The 18,260-nt window shown below is 40.0% G+C and overlaps 1 protein-coding gene across 1 annotated transcript in view; it reads left to right on the forward strand.

Moving 5' to 3' along the window:
* The window catches only part of LOC149440032 (A disintegrin and metalloproteinase with thrombospondin motifs 2-like), a 987,780-nt gene that overhangs the window by 702,497 nt on the left and 267,023 nt on the right, over nt 1-18,260 (forward strand). The gene's annotated exons all lie outside the window — the stretch shown is intronic.

Consider the following 18,260-nt stretch of genomic DNA (forward strand, 5'->3'; position numbering starts at 1 on the left):
CAACAGGAGCAGGCAGGAGAATGGTCAGGAATAGCCAGGGTCAGTGCAGGCGGAGTTCTAGCAGAGTCAGAGTCAAGCAGGCAGAAGCCAGGATACAGGAAACCGGATAACAGGGCACATGGGAAAACACCAAGGCACTGATTGAAGGCCTGGTACTGCTTAAATACACCTCCTGCAATCAGCCTCAGGTGATGGCTTGATTGCAGGAGTGAGATCCTGGCTGCTGAAAGCACCCGCTGGCAAGCACTGGTACTGCAGCCCACACGGCAGGTGAGCCCATTCCTGACAGATACTAGGAGCTCTATGGGCCTGTGTGCGAATTCTTGGTGGCTGCGGGACAACACAAGAGGGTTAGGAGGGCCCTGATCCTGGGAGCTTACAATCTAAGACATATGTGAAAAGACCAAGATGTACTAGACCGCTGGTACTCGCCAGTTCACCAAAAGGTAGCGCGGCACTAGTACTGGCACTCTGCTGCATATGAGTGTCATCAAAATTTACCGGCAAGTGCTAACAGAGATCAGGCCTGATTCTGCAAACACTGCGGTTTTGTGTGCAATGTATCAAGTTACAGTGACCTACTAACACTGCACTTGCTGGGGGAGAAGGGGGGGTAAGCGTAGGGGCTAAACGCAGCTGCTGGCAGGTGCCGGGGCTGCGTTTTTGGGGATGCTATACTAATGTGAACGCTGGTATAGTGCTGATCTGATCAAACATATTGATCTGTTCAGACACTATACTATCAATGGAGGTTTATTGTACATGAGCGTCTTCCTGGCAGTCAAGGGGTTAAATGTGATGACTGGTGTACTGAAGGGCAATCTGATGCTATCTGGGAGAGGGTTTGAAAACCACGGGAGCGCAAATCATGTGTGTGTGTGTATGTATATATATATATATATATATATATATATATATATATGATTTTGCGTACCCATGCTGTCCTGTAGCAGTATTTCTGCTATAGGGCAGTCAGGAAGCGGATACAGAAGCGGTTTGTGTTACGTCGCTGCGTTACTTTAACTGACAAATGCGCGGTCATGCAACACTACACCCAAACTAAATTTACGCTCCTTTTTTTTACCACAACTTGAGCTTTCTTTCGGTGGTATTTGATCGCCTGTGCGTTTTTTATTTTTTGCGGTGATTGACACCTACGGCCGCGATCAGCGGTGTGGGTAGGGCGGTCACGCGCCTCACGTGCGCCCCCTACCTGTTTTGCAAAATTACGTTTTAAAATGTGATTTTGCACAGCGGTGCCGCCCTGTTGCCGTTTTTTATACAGTGGCTGGTCGGCAAGTGGTTGTAAAGGCTCAAGGTTTTTACCTTCATGCATTTGTGCATGAAGGTAAAAAGCCTTCTGTGTGCAGCAACCCCCTCAGCCCCCCCCCTTTAGTACTTACCTGAGCCTCATCACAACCCAGTGATATACAAGAGTCTTAGCTCTCCGGGACTCTCCCTCCTCACTGGCTGTGACAGCAATGGGAGCCATTGACTGTCAATCACAGCCAATGATCCAAAGAGGAGAGAGGAGGGCAGGAATGAGTCGCAACTCTGTGTGTAAATGGATACACGGAACAGCGGCCTGGGAGCGAGCCTGCTTGGGTGCCCCCATAGCAAGCTGCTTGCTCTGTGGGCACTTGGCAGGAGGAAGGGGCCAGGAGCACCAGCAGGGGACCGGAGAAGAGGAGTATTGGGGCTGCTCTGTGTAAAACCACTGCACAGAGCAGGTAAGTATGACTTATTTGTTTATTTTTTAATTGCATGTAATATTTACTTTAATTTGGTAAATCCACCTTGCTTCCCTTTACAGGATCCTTTTATCTAAGTGTCCCTCTGGGGTCCTCAAAAATCTAAAGCTGCAATTTTGATCACATTAGTGTTGTAATTGTGATGTGACCCCATATACTCCTTTCCTACAAGCATAAATAAATTACTATGTTTTTATGATCATTGATTCTACACCAGGAAGGGTGTTTTCTCTTATTGACATAAAAGACACCACACTCACAAAGCATCATTTGCACCTCTTTAGTCTGACAGGCCACAAAATGTTGTAGGGTATTTGTACTCGACCCTAGTAAGGTAGGTATACGATTTGTCAAAATCTTTTCTGCAGGTGGATTTTTGACAAATCGTATACCTACCTTACTAGAGTCTAGTACAAATAGCCTACAGCATTTTGTGGCCTGTCAGACTAAATAGGTGGTGTACATGATGCTTTGTTAGACCTCCTTCTATTGTCTTTTTTTTCCTGAAAATTATTCTTATTATACAGGATTTATACTGTATAGTGCCAACAGTTTGCGCAGTGCTTTACAAAATAAAGGTAAACATTACAGTTACAATACAAATTGGTACAAGAGGAAACTGAGGGCCCTGATCGTTAGCTTAATGAAAATGGCTTCTAGTGACCTGACTGCTTTTTTTTATACATGATCTCAGGATAATTATTTATATACTTATTAATGATAGGATCACTGGTCAAAAGATACCAAAGATACCAATATGCTTGGAGCACGACCACCACGCTTACTCCTAATGCAGTTGATCAGACACTATAGCTAGCTTCTGTGTTCTTCATCTAAAGCAGCTCCCTCTCCCATAAGGCAAGCAGGCTTACCATCCTACCGGAACTCGGTTGCCCCCAGAATTTATACACAATTCATCCCAGATTAAAATATGTCAAACCTCCTATTAAGATAGAACACGGTGCTACAGCTGTTACAGTTGTAATGTGCCAACCTCATTGTTGTGTGATAAGGCTTTTTATTTCTGAACAGAGGCATCTGATACTATACAGTATGTATTGTATTATATTGGGTAATATTGTAACACAGAATTCCCCATGATTTCGGAAGCCTAAAAGCGTACCTATCAAGAAACCACAAGGGTCTGAGTAAACTAATAGCAGTACGTTTTATAGAGAACAGACATTGGTAAGATTTTAGAACATGTGTAGAATCGCTGGAGGAAAGGTGAGAGGAAGTCTTTATTCCTATGCCATGACCTTAAAGGGTATTTCCACTTTTGCAGCCAAATTGGGGAAATACCTACATTTTATTTGTTACATGTCCTTATTCACATAGCATAAATTAAAAGTACCAGCTTACCTTTTAAGATGCTCTTTTCTGGAACTACCAGCAAGGAAAAATTCAGTTTAGTTCTCTTTGTTTTTGTGGGGCTGACAAGAATTATCTCTGTCTGTACTGTGAACACAGATGACACAATGGCCCTGATTCACTAAGACGTGAGTCTACTAGCAGATTCTGACCATTCAGGCAGACTCAATTAAATCAATCAAGACCTGTCAGTCTTCTGTGCGGCATCTAGCAATCTCATTAACCAACGTCTACTTTGCTATTAGTAAATGTGGTATCGCGTCTGGCACATTTTTAGGTGCAATACCGGATATATTCACTAGATGGCGCACAAGCGTGGGCTTTATTAGCATTGGCGTTTTCCTATTAGCAAAAGAGAATCTTTAGAATGTAATAAATAGTACACCTATTTTAGAATTGTTTTTTTTTTTTTTTGCTGTTTCTCCATTTACTAATGAATGTCATACATTCTATTTTCAAATGTTAAACATTTTCACACTTCTAGCTCAAATAATTTGAATACTTCTAATTTCCCAATATAATTAGATATCTTCATTCTCTGTAATCACGTAACTATTCTATGTTAAAGACAAGTGCAGCGCTATAAATGCATGTGATCAATAATGAACGCATGTAAAAACCAAAAAGTGCAAAGAATTGCAATAATGATGTAAAATGGTAAATGGTGCTAAAATAAGTTCATATAATCATTCCTGAATAATGGAATGTCCTTCGTGTGAGAGTACCAACTCAGAGAGTGCCTATGAATGGCACGTGTGGTCTCTCCGTGATGGACAGTAGTGCATGAACTCGTGAAAGGTAAACCACCCTTGGGACTGGTCTACACTCACCAGAACAAAAGTATTAATGTGCATGGGTTATACACATCACACATCTGGGGGTGCAGCGGTATGCTGGCAGCTATGGGTTAGTCATCCAGCTCCATCCATCCATCAGGGTGGGTGCCCAAATGATTCTGGGGAGGAATTAGCTCAGCCACAGGAGCCAGAAAGGTGCTTAATAGTGTAGTACACTTTCACAAGGGTGGATGACCTTTCACGAGTTCATGCACTACTGTTCGTGGTTATATTTATCTTTTGTAATACCATTTTAGTAGTCTATATCATTTGACCAGCGCTCGCTTTATCATTTTTAAACAATGTAACTATTCTACATTATAGCTCAAACTGTGTCTCTCACAGTGGTTTAGTGGTTAGAGCTCAGAATTTACAGCACTTGGGTCATGGGTTCTAATCCCAGTCATGGCTACATCCCAAAAAATGGTGATCAATTTTCTGGGTTGTGTCAGTGCCAGGAATATTGATCAATCAATTATGATTTTGCCTAATGACTAGAAATGGGATGAATGTTACCTGCGTACTGTTCTTCTGTCAATTAGGAAATGTGCAAGTTTCATGCTGTGTATATTTCATTGTAACTTTTTTCTCTTCTTTTAAATCTGTCTCGTTATACAACCTGACCCCCTCCCCCACCCCATCATCACCTGTCCCATATGCAAATCTATGGATCACCGCCCCACTCTTTTTAACTATTTACTGATCAAGCGAATGTGTCTCATTTTCTATCAGCTACAGCTCAGATCTCACATTATTATACGATTGCTGATTGTATATCACCACTAGTCTGATTGAATTCACAATCCCTGGTCAGTCCCGTTCCCTTACCTCTAATAATCTTTAGGACCAGTTCACACTACATGTGTTTCAGTTGCTTTTTCAGCATCACAAATGCACAGAAAGAAGGTTATATGGTTGTCAATGTCATTGTTCACATCAGCGCTTACATTTTTAGTGCATTGCAGGTGCTGTAAACAAAGTTGACCACGCTGCATTGTTTCTGCACAGAACTGTACTGGAACACATTGAAATGTCCTTGAATGTACTAAACCACACACGTCCCTAATTAAATTGAATAAAAAGAAAGTAGAAAAAACTAACTGGAAGGGATACAAAAATGCAATGCAACGTGTCCAAAACGCATCCAAAATGTACTGGAACACACTAAACATGCATGCAAAAAGATGCAAAAGAGCATGCAAAAACGCATCAGGAACACATCTAGACTGTTTCTGTAGTGTGAACTGGCCCTTAGGACTTGTTCACATCATTGGTGGTGCAGAAACGCATGCAAGAACACACAGCAAAGAAATGCAATGCCCTTTGCAGATGTGCACGGTTAGGTGCAACACACTTTTAAAATAATATGCCTGCAGTATTTTTGCATGTTCCCACACATTAGGCAGGCCATTGAAATTAACCAGCTGAGGAAAAAAAAAAAAGTAAAAAATGCCCCATTCACACAGGTCCTCTGGCCTGTACAGCATAAATGAGTGGGTTGTTTATGTGGCTAGAGCCACCTGTTACACTATGGGGACACAACAGCTGTATGAACACAGGTTTTAATCTGACAGGTGTGATGGCGTGGGGAAGTGGCCCTGAATGGTCACTGTGTTCAGGGCTGTACACCTGCACCCTTATGCTTGTCAAATTATGACCTGCAGCAATTCCATAGTGTAACATAGGTTGCCTGCAAACGGCGATAGCCACAAAAACCAACCACTGATTCCCACTCTACAGGCCACAGCACCCATGAGCCCCAAAACCTCAATTACACACACAGCTTTATTTATGAACTCAGTACAGTTTTATCATTTAGATTTCACAGGAATATGGTTGGGATTATGTCCATTAATAATGTTTTTAGTGTATTTTTACCATAAATATAATTTGGATATTTTCTCTGGCGGTGGGGGGCTGTCAGATATGCTGTACGGGGCCCCATGATATCTAACAGTGGCCCTGGGTGTATGCTTGTGTCTGTGCCACCTGTATAGGTAGGAAGAACCTTGAACTTCTGCTATGTACCTCAATGGATCTAGGAATTGGACATGTTTTCAACTGAAAATACAACAATTCTTAGTAATGTTTCCCCAGCAAATGAGGATCAGCTCCTCGGTGGAGAACAGCGATCTTGCCATGTCCAGATGTGGTCTGGAATTCCACAAAAGAACAATTCACAAAACTAAAAAATAGACTTGCAAATTACCACTAAACTCTCCTAACTACACTCCCATCCACTCACACTTCCGGGTGTGTGCAAACGTCCTTCCGCAAACGTCATGACGTATTTCTGGTATGACAGCTGCTCTAGCGCCTCCTCCAACAGCCGTCTTGGCGTTTATTTGTGCATCATAGCAATTTTTACATGCGGCTCCATTGTGTATATGACATTCGCAAATACATGTTTACAGTTCTATTGTAGATTTTGCATTGGTGAATGTATGCTTGCAGCTATACTGTGTGTATATGACATTGGCGAATATATATTTGCCAGTAAAGGCCCAAAGTCAACATAGATTGGGGGCCCAATTTATTACTGTTAAGAGGATTGTAGAAAAAGAATAGCTAGCTGCACATTGAACATGAATATAAAAAGGATCCCCCTGCGCTCCACAGAACCTTGTAACCAAAAGTTAGCTGCTATCACCTATTCTTTATACCTTAAGAAATGTGCAAACAAATTATATATATTGTGATGAAGCGCTCAACTTATATATAAAGTGTAAATACCTCCTTCCAAAATTATTATAAAATAATCAAAATACACAGAAACTTAATTGTCATCAATCTATACAAGATAACTAGTGCAAAATCCCCACACACAAAATTATAGGCCCCCTAGTGGTAAATTGTGATAATCAACTAATAACACTTTAACTGTGCGAAGTGATACATATATCCAATTATATAAGAAAACAATTCAAAATCAATTCAGAAAACTTGTGATGCCACACTGTGCAAAATAATAAAAGTGTTCAATACACAGTGGTTATAACTTCACTCCATGCTGCAATTGTGCTCTTCGTGATACTCTGATGTGACTCCCCTGACTTTAGCCAAAGTGCCCCCTCACCTTCCACATTCGACCCTTGCGGGTCACAAAGCTTTAAATATATAATATCTCTGCCGGGTTGTTCATACTCCACTGACTCCACCGACTCAATTAAGATCCTCCTCCAAGCAATGAATTCCTCTCAGATCACTTCCCTCACAATATGGACTCAAACACAGGGCGTATATGCAAGAAAAAGACAGACCTCCATAGTGCAACACTGTTTTAATGCACTTAAAGATAGAAAACAAATAGCACTCACATATCCTCCAACAGAGAGAAGCAGTTTCCCATGTGCTATGGGTATACTCAGGTGTACAAAGATGGCGTCCGAACCCGGAACCGGAAGTACGTCACCCCTATAACCGGAAATACGTCGACGCGTTACGCCACGATCACGTGGCTTCTTCAGGATGCCGCATTTGATGACAGAACTTCCTTTTAAACTCTTAGGATAATTTACAAGGGGCATGTATTACCTCCATTTTCTTGGAGCCCGATATACATAGGACGGCCATGTGCCGCCACCACTTCCCCTGGTTTCCCATTATACCTTCTCTGCTATTCCTAAACTGATTATATTCACTTCCTAATTATAAAAATACTTTATTAAACAAATCAAATTCATTTTAAAATATTAAAAATATATTTAAATAAATTAATATATATTCTATAATAAATATATATATATATATATATATATATATATATAGATAAATATATAAATGACAAAGGGATTAATAGATATATGTATAGAAATAAATCAAACATATCTACAGAAAATACCTCCGCTCCCACATAGAAAATATATTAAACCTACCCCACTTAATAAAATTAATTAAATATATTGCAATTATAATAAAACATATTAATTATAAAATTTGAAGAAATATTAATTGTAGGTTAATTAACAACTGATTCCACATAATTTAATAAATTTAATAAAACATAATCTAATGGAGAACTCCTGTGTAGCACCCATACCACATGTTTACATAAATAAAATCATATATATTCTTTAAACCACCAATTTATACATTAAACATTTTTTAAAATTAAACCAAGCAGTATTAAAAATCATTAATGAAGCAATTGAGGTCAAATTCAATATTTAAACCTCTAGGTGTCAGCGTTTGCATAAGAAAAATCCATTTTGACTCAGCCTGACTTATTGTTCTCACCTTGTGGCTCCCTCTCCAATGTTTTTTATATCGTTCCACCCCCCAGAATCTCAATCCCGAGGGGTCATTCCCATGATGGCTGGCGAAATGTTTGGAGACACTATGTTTTGGGTTACCCTTTTGTATATTTTTCACATGTTCTCTCAATCTAACCCACAAAGCTCTTTTAGTGCGTCCCACATACTGCAGACCACAGTTACACTCTAGAACGTAGACAACCCCTTCAGTTTTACACGTAATAAAATCTTTGATCTCAAATGACCTCCCATTGCTATTAGATGCAAACGCATTCCTTTTTTGATTCTGCCCTTTTGTAGCTTTGCAGGCACTGCATTTTTTACAAGGAAAAAAACCTGTAACACTAAACAGGGTATTTTCTCTATTCACCCTAGGTGGATCCAATACATTCCTCATTATTTTATTCCTCAATGTAGGAGCTCCTCTGTAGATAAACTTGGGCTGTTCTGGCAATATGTTACTTTAATTTATTCATGCCTATTTGAAATCCACGATTTAACTTCTTATTCGGAATCTGTAAATTCTCTAAATCTTTATTAACCATTTTTTTAAAAACTTCCACTTGATTATTACTACTTATCTGAGGATTAAAAACAGATTTATTCTTCAATGAGGTATGGGTAAATCTATCATTAAAATTCTTAAAAGTACTATCTTTGGCTCTTGTGAGCCCTTAAAAATATTTCTTCAAATTCAATTTCCTGATATATTTTTGCGTATCTATATATGTACTGAACTTATCCATATTCTTAGGGGGCGCAAATTTTAAACCTTTGTCAAGGACCATGATCTCTTCTCTTGAAAGGGAAGTCCCACTAATATTAAAGATCCCTTCCCATACTGATCTCTTTTCCTTTTGTTTTTTACTTCCTCTGCAGCCCCTTCTCTTCCTGGGCTTTTCTGTTTCCCTGGTATTGGACTCTTCTCTCCTTTGCCCCTCTCTAAAAAATCTCTACTAGGATAATAATTTAAAGGTTCAAACCTATTCTGAGTTGAGACAGGACCCTGATTCTCATACCTAGGTGGATACCAATCCCCATTCCTAGGGCTTCTCTCATAGTACGGTTGATAATTCATCCTTTGTTGTGGATAATAATTTCTCGGTTGTTGATAATCTGACCTAGATTGATTAGATCTATACGGTTGGTAATATGGTCTCCCTCTTTTACCTCTCCCTGATGGTCCATTATAAGATCCTTCTCTCTTCACAGGTCTCCACCCATTATTGGGAGTAGGATAAGATTGTGTATTATATTGCTGGTTCTCATTATAGGGACCATTCTTTGGTTCCTTATATGTCACATGTAGAGTAGGAGCTTTATTCATCACTACAGATTTAACTGGTGTGGAATTAGTGGATCCTATATCAGGATTAGGGGCTGAGGATTGCCACTTAAACACTGAATTTTTTGAAAAATCATTGACATCCCTGTGATATTTTTTCATTTTCCTAAATTTCACCTCCGTGTCAACTTTTTCAAGGTCTTTACTTAATCTTTTCATCAAATTAACCATTTGCGGGGTATCTTTAAATGGTTCTATTTGTTTCCTTATATCCTCTATTTGCATCTCTAAGTTCCTCATTTTTTTCTGTTTTCTTTTAAGCAAAAATTGCACTAGTTCTAAACCCTTTTCATTAAAAAAGCAAAACCATTCTTCCACAGAATCTGTATCTGTGAGCCCATCACTAATGGGAACACCCCATCTTAATCTCCTGGGAACCAACCTATCTTTTAGGTATTTTTCATGAGTGGCCATATCCCACCATGTAGTAACTTTTTTCTCCATTAGATGGCCCAATTTCCTAAAGAGAGTATCCAAATCTCTATTTTTACTAATTCCATCTTTATTAAATACATCTTCTAAATTGATGGTCCTATTTTCTAGAAACCCAAAAACATCCATGTTTGCTGCAGGAGGTAAATTGTTATTATTAGTACTAAAACGTATTTTAAGGATGTTGATAAGAATGGATACATTCCGATAGAGAGCTGTCATTTTCCCCCTTGGTTACTTAACATCCCAAAGGGCCAGTTCATTAGGTTGAAAAGGAACTGTACATATAAAGATGATTATGATACTCAGGCCATGATTTTAGAAAAAAGATTTGTATCTAAAGGGTATTTGGTGTCGGATCTTGAGAAAAATAAATTGGAGGTGGCTAATATAGATAGAGAGAGACTTATTGCAAATAAAGTTAAAAATGGAGATAAGGAGATGGTTGATCAAGTAGCGGTCATTCTGGATTTCAATTTACAATATAAAAAGATCCAAAATATTTTTAAGAAACATTGGCCAATTTTAAAGATGGACCCCTTACTAGGTAACATATTGCCAGAACAGCCCAAGTTTATCTACAGAGGAGCTCCTACATTGAGGAATAAAATAATGAGGAATGTATTGGATCCACCTAGGGTGAATAGAGAAAATACCCTGTTTAGTGTTACAGGTTTTTTTCCTTGTAAAAAATGCAGTGCCTGCAAAGCTACAAAAGGGCAGAATCAAAAAAGGAATGCGTTTGTATCTAATAGCAATGGGAGGTCATTTGAGATCAAAGATTTTATTACGTGTAAAACTGAAGGGGTTGTCTACGTTCTAGAGTGTAACTGTGGTCTGCAGTATGTGGGACGCACTAAAAGAGCTTTGTGGGTTAGATTGAGAGAACATGTGAAAAATATACAAAAGGGTAACCCAAAACATAGTGTCTCCAAACATTTCGCCAGCCATCATGGGAATGACCCCTCGGGATTGAGATTCTGGGGGGTGGAACGATATAAAAAACATTGGAGAGGGAGCCACAAGGTGAGAACAATAAGTCAGGCTGAGTCGAAATGGATTTTTCTTATGCAAACGCTGACACCTAGAGGTTTAAATATTGAATTTGACCTCAATTGCTTCATTAATGATTTTTAATACTGCTTGGTTTATTTTAAAAAATGTTTAATGTATAAATTGGTGGTTTAAAGAATATATATGATTTTATTTATGTAAACATGTGGTATGGGTGCTACACAGGAGTTCTCCATTAGATTATGTTTTATTAAATTTATTAAATTATGTGGAATCAGTTGTTAATTAACCTACAATTAATATTTCTTCAAATTTTATAATTAATATGTTTTATTATAATTGCAATATATTTAATTAATTTTATTAAGTGGGGTAGGTTTAATATATTTTCTATGTGGGAGCGGAGGTATTTTCTGTAGATATGTGTGATTTATTTCTATACATATATCTATTAATCCCTTTGTCATTTATATATTTATCTATATATATATATATATATATATATATATATATATATATTATAGAATATATATTAATTTATTTAAATATATTTTTAATATTTTAAAATGAATTTGATTTGTTTAATAAAGTATTTTTATAAAGTAAATTATAAAATTAGGAAGTGAATATAATCAGTTTAGGAATAGCAGAGAAGGTATAATGGGAAACCAGGGGAAGTGGTGGCGGCACATGGCCGTCCTATGTATATCGGGCTCCAAGAAAATGGAGGTAATACATGCCCCTTGTAAATTATCCTAAGAGTTTAAAAGGAAGTTCTGTCATCAAATGCGGCATCCTGAAGAAGCCACGTGATCGTGGCGCAACGTGTCGACGTATTTCCGGTCATAGGGGTGACGTACTTCCGGTTCCGGGTTCGGACGCCATCTTTGTACACCTGAGTATACCCATAGCACATGGGAAACTGCTTCTCTCTGTTGGAGGATATGTGAGTGCTATTTGTTTTCTATCTTTAAGTGCATTAAAACAGTGTTGCACTATGGAGGTCTGTCTTTTTCTTGCATATACGCCCTGTGTTTGAGTCCATATTGTGAGGGAAGTGATCTGAGAGGAATTCATTGCTTGGAGGAGGATCTTAATTGAGTCGGTGGAGTCAGTGGAGTATGAACAACCCGGCAGAGATATTATATATTTAAAGCTTTGTGACCCGCAATGGTCGAATGTGGAAGGTGAGGGGGCACTTTGGCTAAAGTCAGGGGAGTCACATCAGAGTATCACGAAGAGCACAATTGCAGCATGGAGTGAAGTTATAACCACTGTGTATTGAACACTTTTATTATTTTGCACAGTGTGGCATCACAAGTTTTCTGAATTGATTTTGAATTGTTTTCTTATATAATTGGATATATGTATCACTTCGCACAGTTAAAGTGTTATTAGTTGATTATCACAATTTACCACTAGGGGGCCTATAATTTTGTGTGTGGGGATTTTGCACTAGTTATCTTGTATAGATTGATGACAATTAAGTTTCTGTGTATTTTGATTATTTTATAATAATTTTGGAAGGAGGTATTTTACACTTTATATATAAGTTGAGCGCTTCATCACAATATATATAATTTGTTTGCACATTGAACATGACCTATTCATTGGTACATAACATGGTCTTGTCATGCAAAAGGGGGCTTTTGGTTTGTTATTTTGGACATACTTGAACATGTGCGCTCTAACAAGGAAGATTTGGGCATATTATATAGCTAGCAAAAATAAGTGTTATGGGTGCTAGTACATTTCAGATACTTATATAGCACTGTCAATTTACGCAGCACTTTACATATAAATGTGGTAAATTCACATCAGTCCCTAACCCTCAAGGGGCATACTAAGAGCCCTAACTTACATTCATACATATACTAGGGCCAATTTTGACAGGATCCAATTAACCTACCAGCATGTCTTTAGAGTGTGGGAGGATACCGGAGTACCCGGAGGAAACAGGCACAGGGAGAACATGCAAACTCCAGGCAGGAGGTGCCATGGCTGGGATTCGAACCAACGACCCTAGTACTGCCAGGTGGAAGTAGTGGAAGACGAGGTGGAAGACGAGCAAGCGCCCCCCCCCTCCTGAACCATACCAGGCCACATGCCCTCAACATGGGGGGGTGCTTTGGGGCAGGGGGGGCTCCCCCCCAAAGCACCTTGTCCCCATGTCGATGAGGACAAGGGCCTCTTCCCCACAACCCTGGCCGGTGGTTGTGGGGGTCTGCTTGCGGGGGGCTTATCAGAATCTGGAAGCCCCCTTTAATAAGGGGGCCCCCAGATCCCGCCCCCCCCCCCACATGAAGGAGTCTGCGGTACATGGTTCCGCTAATCCTTCACAAAAAAACAAAGTGTAGTGTAAAAAAAACACAGTACAGGGTCTTTGACAAGTCCTTTATTAAAACAATGTCCCCCGAAGTAGATCCAACGTCAATCACGGTGGCAGCGGGAACCCGAAAAAAGAAAAGAAAAAAAAGGTTCCGCTCCCGTTGGAAGCTTCCAGCCTTGTGAAGAAAAGGCTAGCTGACATTTCTTATATAGGTATGGGGCGGGGCCAGCCGGGGACATCATCCCTGCCCCTTACCTATTTAAGAATTGTCAGCCTGTCTCTCCACTGAGGCTATCTAGCTGAATGCAGGAAACAGTCTGACATTTCTTATATAGCTATGGGGCGGGGCCAGCCGGGGACATCATCCGAGTGACCCCGCCCCATGTCACATGCTTGCTGTTCCTGGCTGGCCCCGCCCCATAGCTATATAAGAAATGTCAGACTGTCTCCTGCATTCAGCTAGATAGCCTCAGTGGAGAGACAGGCTGACAATTCCTAAATAGGTAAGGGGCGGGGATGATGTCCCCAGCTGGCCCCGCCCCATACCTATATAAGAAATGTCAGCTAGCCAGGGTTTTTATGTGAATGAGTCGCGGGACCGTGTACCGCAGACTCATTCACGTAGGGAGGGGGGCCGGGATCTGGGGGCCCCCTTGTTAAAGGGGGCTTCCAGATTCTGATAAGCCCCCCGCCCGCAGACCCCCACAACCACCGGCCAGGGTTGTGGGGAAGAGGCCCTTGTCCTCATCGACATGGGGACAAGGTGCTTTGGGGGGGGGAGCCCCCCTGCCCCAAAGCACCCCCCCCATGTTGAGGGCATGTGGCCTGGTATGGTGCAGGAGGGGGGGGGCGCTCGCTCGTCCCCCCCCCTTTCCTGACCTGCCGGGCTGCATGCTCGGATAAGGGTCTGGTATGGATATTGAGGGGGACCCACGCTGTTTTTTTTTTTTTTAATTTCAGCGTGGCGTTCCCCCTTAATATCCATACCAGACCTGAAGGGTTTGGTATGGAAGAGAGGGGGGACCCACGTTGTTGTTTTTTTTTTTTTTGGTTTATTGCGGACCTTTATTTTTACATTCAGCTGTCAAAGTAAATATTATCTCGACCTTCGAAGTAAGTAAAATCATTACAGAAATAATTATAAAGGATAAGAAACAAAAATAGAATCACTAGAACTAAGGAAATCAAATTAGATTACATGAAGATATGCTTAGTGCTGTTTATTAAACACATTAGACGCGACCGAGTGCCGGCTGTCAGAGGAATCCACAGTGAGATTTACTATTGGGCAGTGGCTAAAAAGCAAACGCCCATGGCAGACACCTAAAATGTGTTCTGCACAGGCGCATTTATATATCCAAAGACACTGCACGGGCATCTAGATTTTTACTGTGTCGATTTCCTTGAAAAAAACGATTTTAACACATTCTTAATTTGTTTGGAAATAGCAGATATTGTTTAAAGTGAAGTCCTGATATTTGGCAAAGCAAATTTCTAAGTGAACATGTCTCTGCAGTGATTTTTCATGGTGTTAGACGTGCTTCTTAGCAAGTCTGCTTTGTGAGTCTGATTCCGGGCGTGTGTCTTTTTGTAAATTCGATTGGGCATCTGCTTATGGGCGCTGCTCAATAGTAAATCTCATTGCGGGGTAAAAATAGACGGTCTCCCATAAAAATTGGGCGTTTGCCCACGAATATGCGCCCACGCCCAATAGTAAATCAGGGCCAATGTTTCGTGTGACAAAACGCGTTCGTGAGTGATCCAGTAGTGACGTTATCATGCACGCCACCATCATGTGTCCGGACCACGTGACCGCAACTGCGTCATCTGTTGCAGGCTGGTGAGATGCCACTGTGTGTGTTGGAAGCAGTGTACCAAGTGCTGCAGGCTGGAAACGATTTTAATTACAAAAGGCTTTATATTTGCTTACATAATGTGAGTGCGGTTTTTAAGGGGGAATTTGTTTGAATAAAATTTCTGAAACGTTATTATGCTATTGAGAGTGTTTTCTATCTATTCACATGTGGCTTATGCTTACCATGATGGAGATTATTGAGATCATTTGATGAATGAGTATTAACGATATGCTGCTGAATTACCGTATTTTTCGCCGTATAAGACGCACCTGACCATAAGACGCACCTAGGTTTTAGAGGCAGAAAACAGGAAAAAAAAATTCTGAACTAATGGACTGCAGACACAGTACAGGAGATGACCAGAGACTGCGGACAGCACAGGGATGACCAGAGACTGCGGACAGCACAGGGATGACCAGCGACTGCGGACAGTACAGATGACTGCTGACCTTTGGGGAGGTGGGGAGCGGGTACCTGAATTTGACAGGTACCCGCTCTTACTTCCGCAGAGTTTTTGTTTGATCTTACCTGTTCCTCGATCCAGCCACGCGCTGTCTTCCCGGCTTCTGTAATGGCGCTCAGCATGACAGCCGGGTGCCCAGTGCGCATGAGCGAGAAGCACTTGCGCTTTATGATTGGTCCGGCGGCTTCTGGGATCTGTCATGTGTCCCAGGTACCGCCTTACCATTCACAAAAAGCACCGCTTCTTGCGCATGCGTACTTGGCACCCGGCTGTCATGCCCAGTGCCCACACTACAGAAGCCGGGAAGACAGCACGCCGCTGGATAGAGGAACAGGTAAGGTCCCGCTGCAGAGCTGAGCGGCCGGCCCGATATTCTGACACGGCCACGGTGGAAATACCGGACCGGCCGCTCCATATTCGCTCCATAAGACGCACTGACATTTCCCCCCCAGTTTTGGGGAAGAAAAAGTGCGTCTTATACTGCGAAAAATACGGTACCTCACATCCATTGATATACAAAGTTATGCTGGTTTTCACCAGTATCTGGTGAGTTTGCACTTTGATGGGGTGTTGAGCACTGGAGTATTCACGTTGGTGGAGGATTGATAATTTTGTGAAAGATTCCATATCTTCATTGAAGGAAGATCATATAATATGTATATGGACTTTATTTGATGGACTTTACATAGGATCTGATATTAATTTGATATTCACAATTTTTTTGGTACACAATTTCACTTTATTTGGTGGTTGTTTTTCATCCTAATTTTATTATATTTATTTTATTTATTTATTTATTTTATAGTTAATATTTGAGAGCGCTGTTTTTGTGGTTTTTTCACATATATTTATTATTTCTATTGCTGTATAATAGCAGCTCTAATTGAATCAACTATTGTGATTACTACATTCATGATGCATGATGATATAGGCTTCAGGATATATTGATTTTATATTGTTTTTTTCCTCTGGCCTATATAATTTATTTATTTTAATATGTACTTGAAACATATTAAACTTATATATAAGCAACACAAAACAAAGTGCCTGATAAAGATAGTGACTGATCATAAAAGGTACAGCCTATGGGCTGTAAATCCTAAACATAAACTGTGATCTCACAGGAATCAAGAATAAGTGAAATAAATGTGGTCAAGATGAAAGTGAATAAGCTCCAGTAATCATACCACTGAATAAGTGAAATGATCTCAATAAGATCCAAAAAATAATATAAATGTGCAAAAATAGTCCAAATCCGACTATTATATAATAGTGCCCAGAAATATAGACCAGTAGTATCAAACAAAAAGCCCTGATGAAGTCACGTGACTAATGTGACGCAACGCGGTGACATACGTCCGGTTTGGATGCCATTTTGCTACACCCATGTACTACACCCAGAAACATGAGGTTTGCTGTTTCAATGCTCTGAACAAGATTATGAGAATGTGAGTGTATATATATTGAAGATTTGGGTTTATATTTCTTCATTAAATAAACAGTATTATGCTATGGAAGCTCTTTATTGTGTCTTAATGAGATAACTAGCCATATCTTGCCTGGAGAGGGTTGTATTACCTGTCCATGAGGGGGAGACCACTGTGGAGAGGAGTCTCTTACATTGAGGTTCATGTGTAGTGATCCAAAGCGTTTTGACCCCTAGCGAGTCGAGACATGGAGGTGAGCACGTAATACAGCCATCTGTGGATATGTGTCATTACCCACATTCACAAGTGTTTTTGGAAGATTAGGTGTTTTAAAACACCATTTTGGACTTTTTCTATTTGCATTTAAGGAACATGCGTTGTTCCTGAATATTCATTATATTCACGTTTGAGATAGTTTAAGCACCATCACGCATTCGTTTTTGTGTTTGTTATTGTTGCACACCGGTTTTGCATTTTTTTGCTTATTTGTTTTTCATTTGTATGTGTACACATGCGTTTTTTCTGATTTTTTGTTTGATACTACTGGTCCCAATCGGACTATTTTTATTTATATTATCACTTAGACCCTATCAGGGTCATTTCTGGGCACTATTATATAATAGTCGGATTTGGACTATTTTTGCACATTTATATAATTTTTTGGATCTTATTGAGATCATTTCACTTATTCAGTAGTGTGATTACTGGAGCTTATTCACTTTCATCTTGACCACATTTATTTCACTTATTCTTGATTCCTGTGAGATCACAGTTTATGTTTAGGATTTACAGCCCATAGGCTGTACCTTTTATGATCAGTCACTATCTTTATGAGTCACTTTGTTTTGTGTTGCTTGTATATACGTTTATATGTTTCATGTACATTTATACCTTATGAGTTTTGTTTGGTGCTACATCATTTTTTCCATATAAATGGTGTTTGTGTGCACTAAAATTCATTTAAGTCCACCTGTCCGTTTTTCAGGTGGACTCAATTGGAACCATAATTCTCCGCTAGGAAGCAGTGGGTGTAAACTGACATGTGTCATGCACATCTAGTGGCTATGTATGCATATTTGACAATTGGGGATTTTTTTTTTTCGACATCTTCTTTCTCTAAAAGTCATGTGCAAACCCAAAAAGTACTTAATTATGTTAATGGCCAGTGTATTGCGAGAGCTTA

The sequence above is a fragment of the Staurois parvus genome, unplaced genomic scaffold, assembly GCF_062004578.1.
Source record: "Staurois parvus isolate SC_StPar_1 unplaced genomic scaffold, SC_StPar_1.0 ptg001129l, whole genome shotgun sequence".
NCBI lineage: Eukaryota > Metazoa > Chordata > Amphibia > Anura > Ranidae > Staurois > Staurois parvus.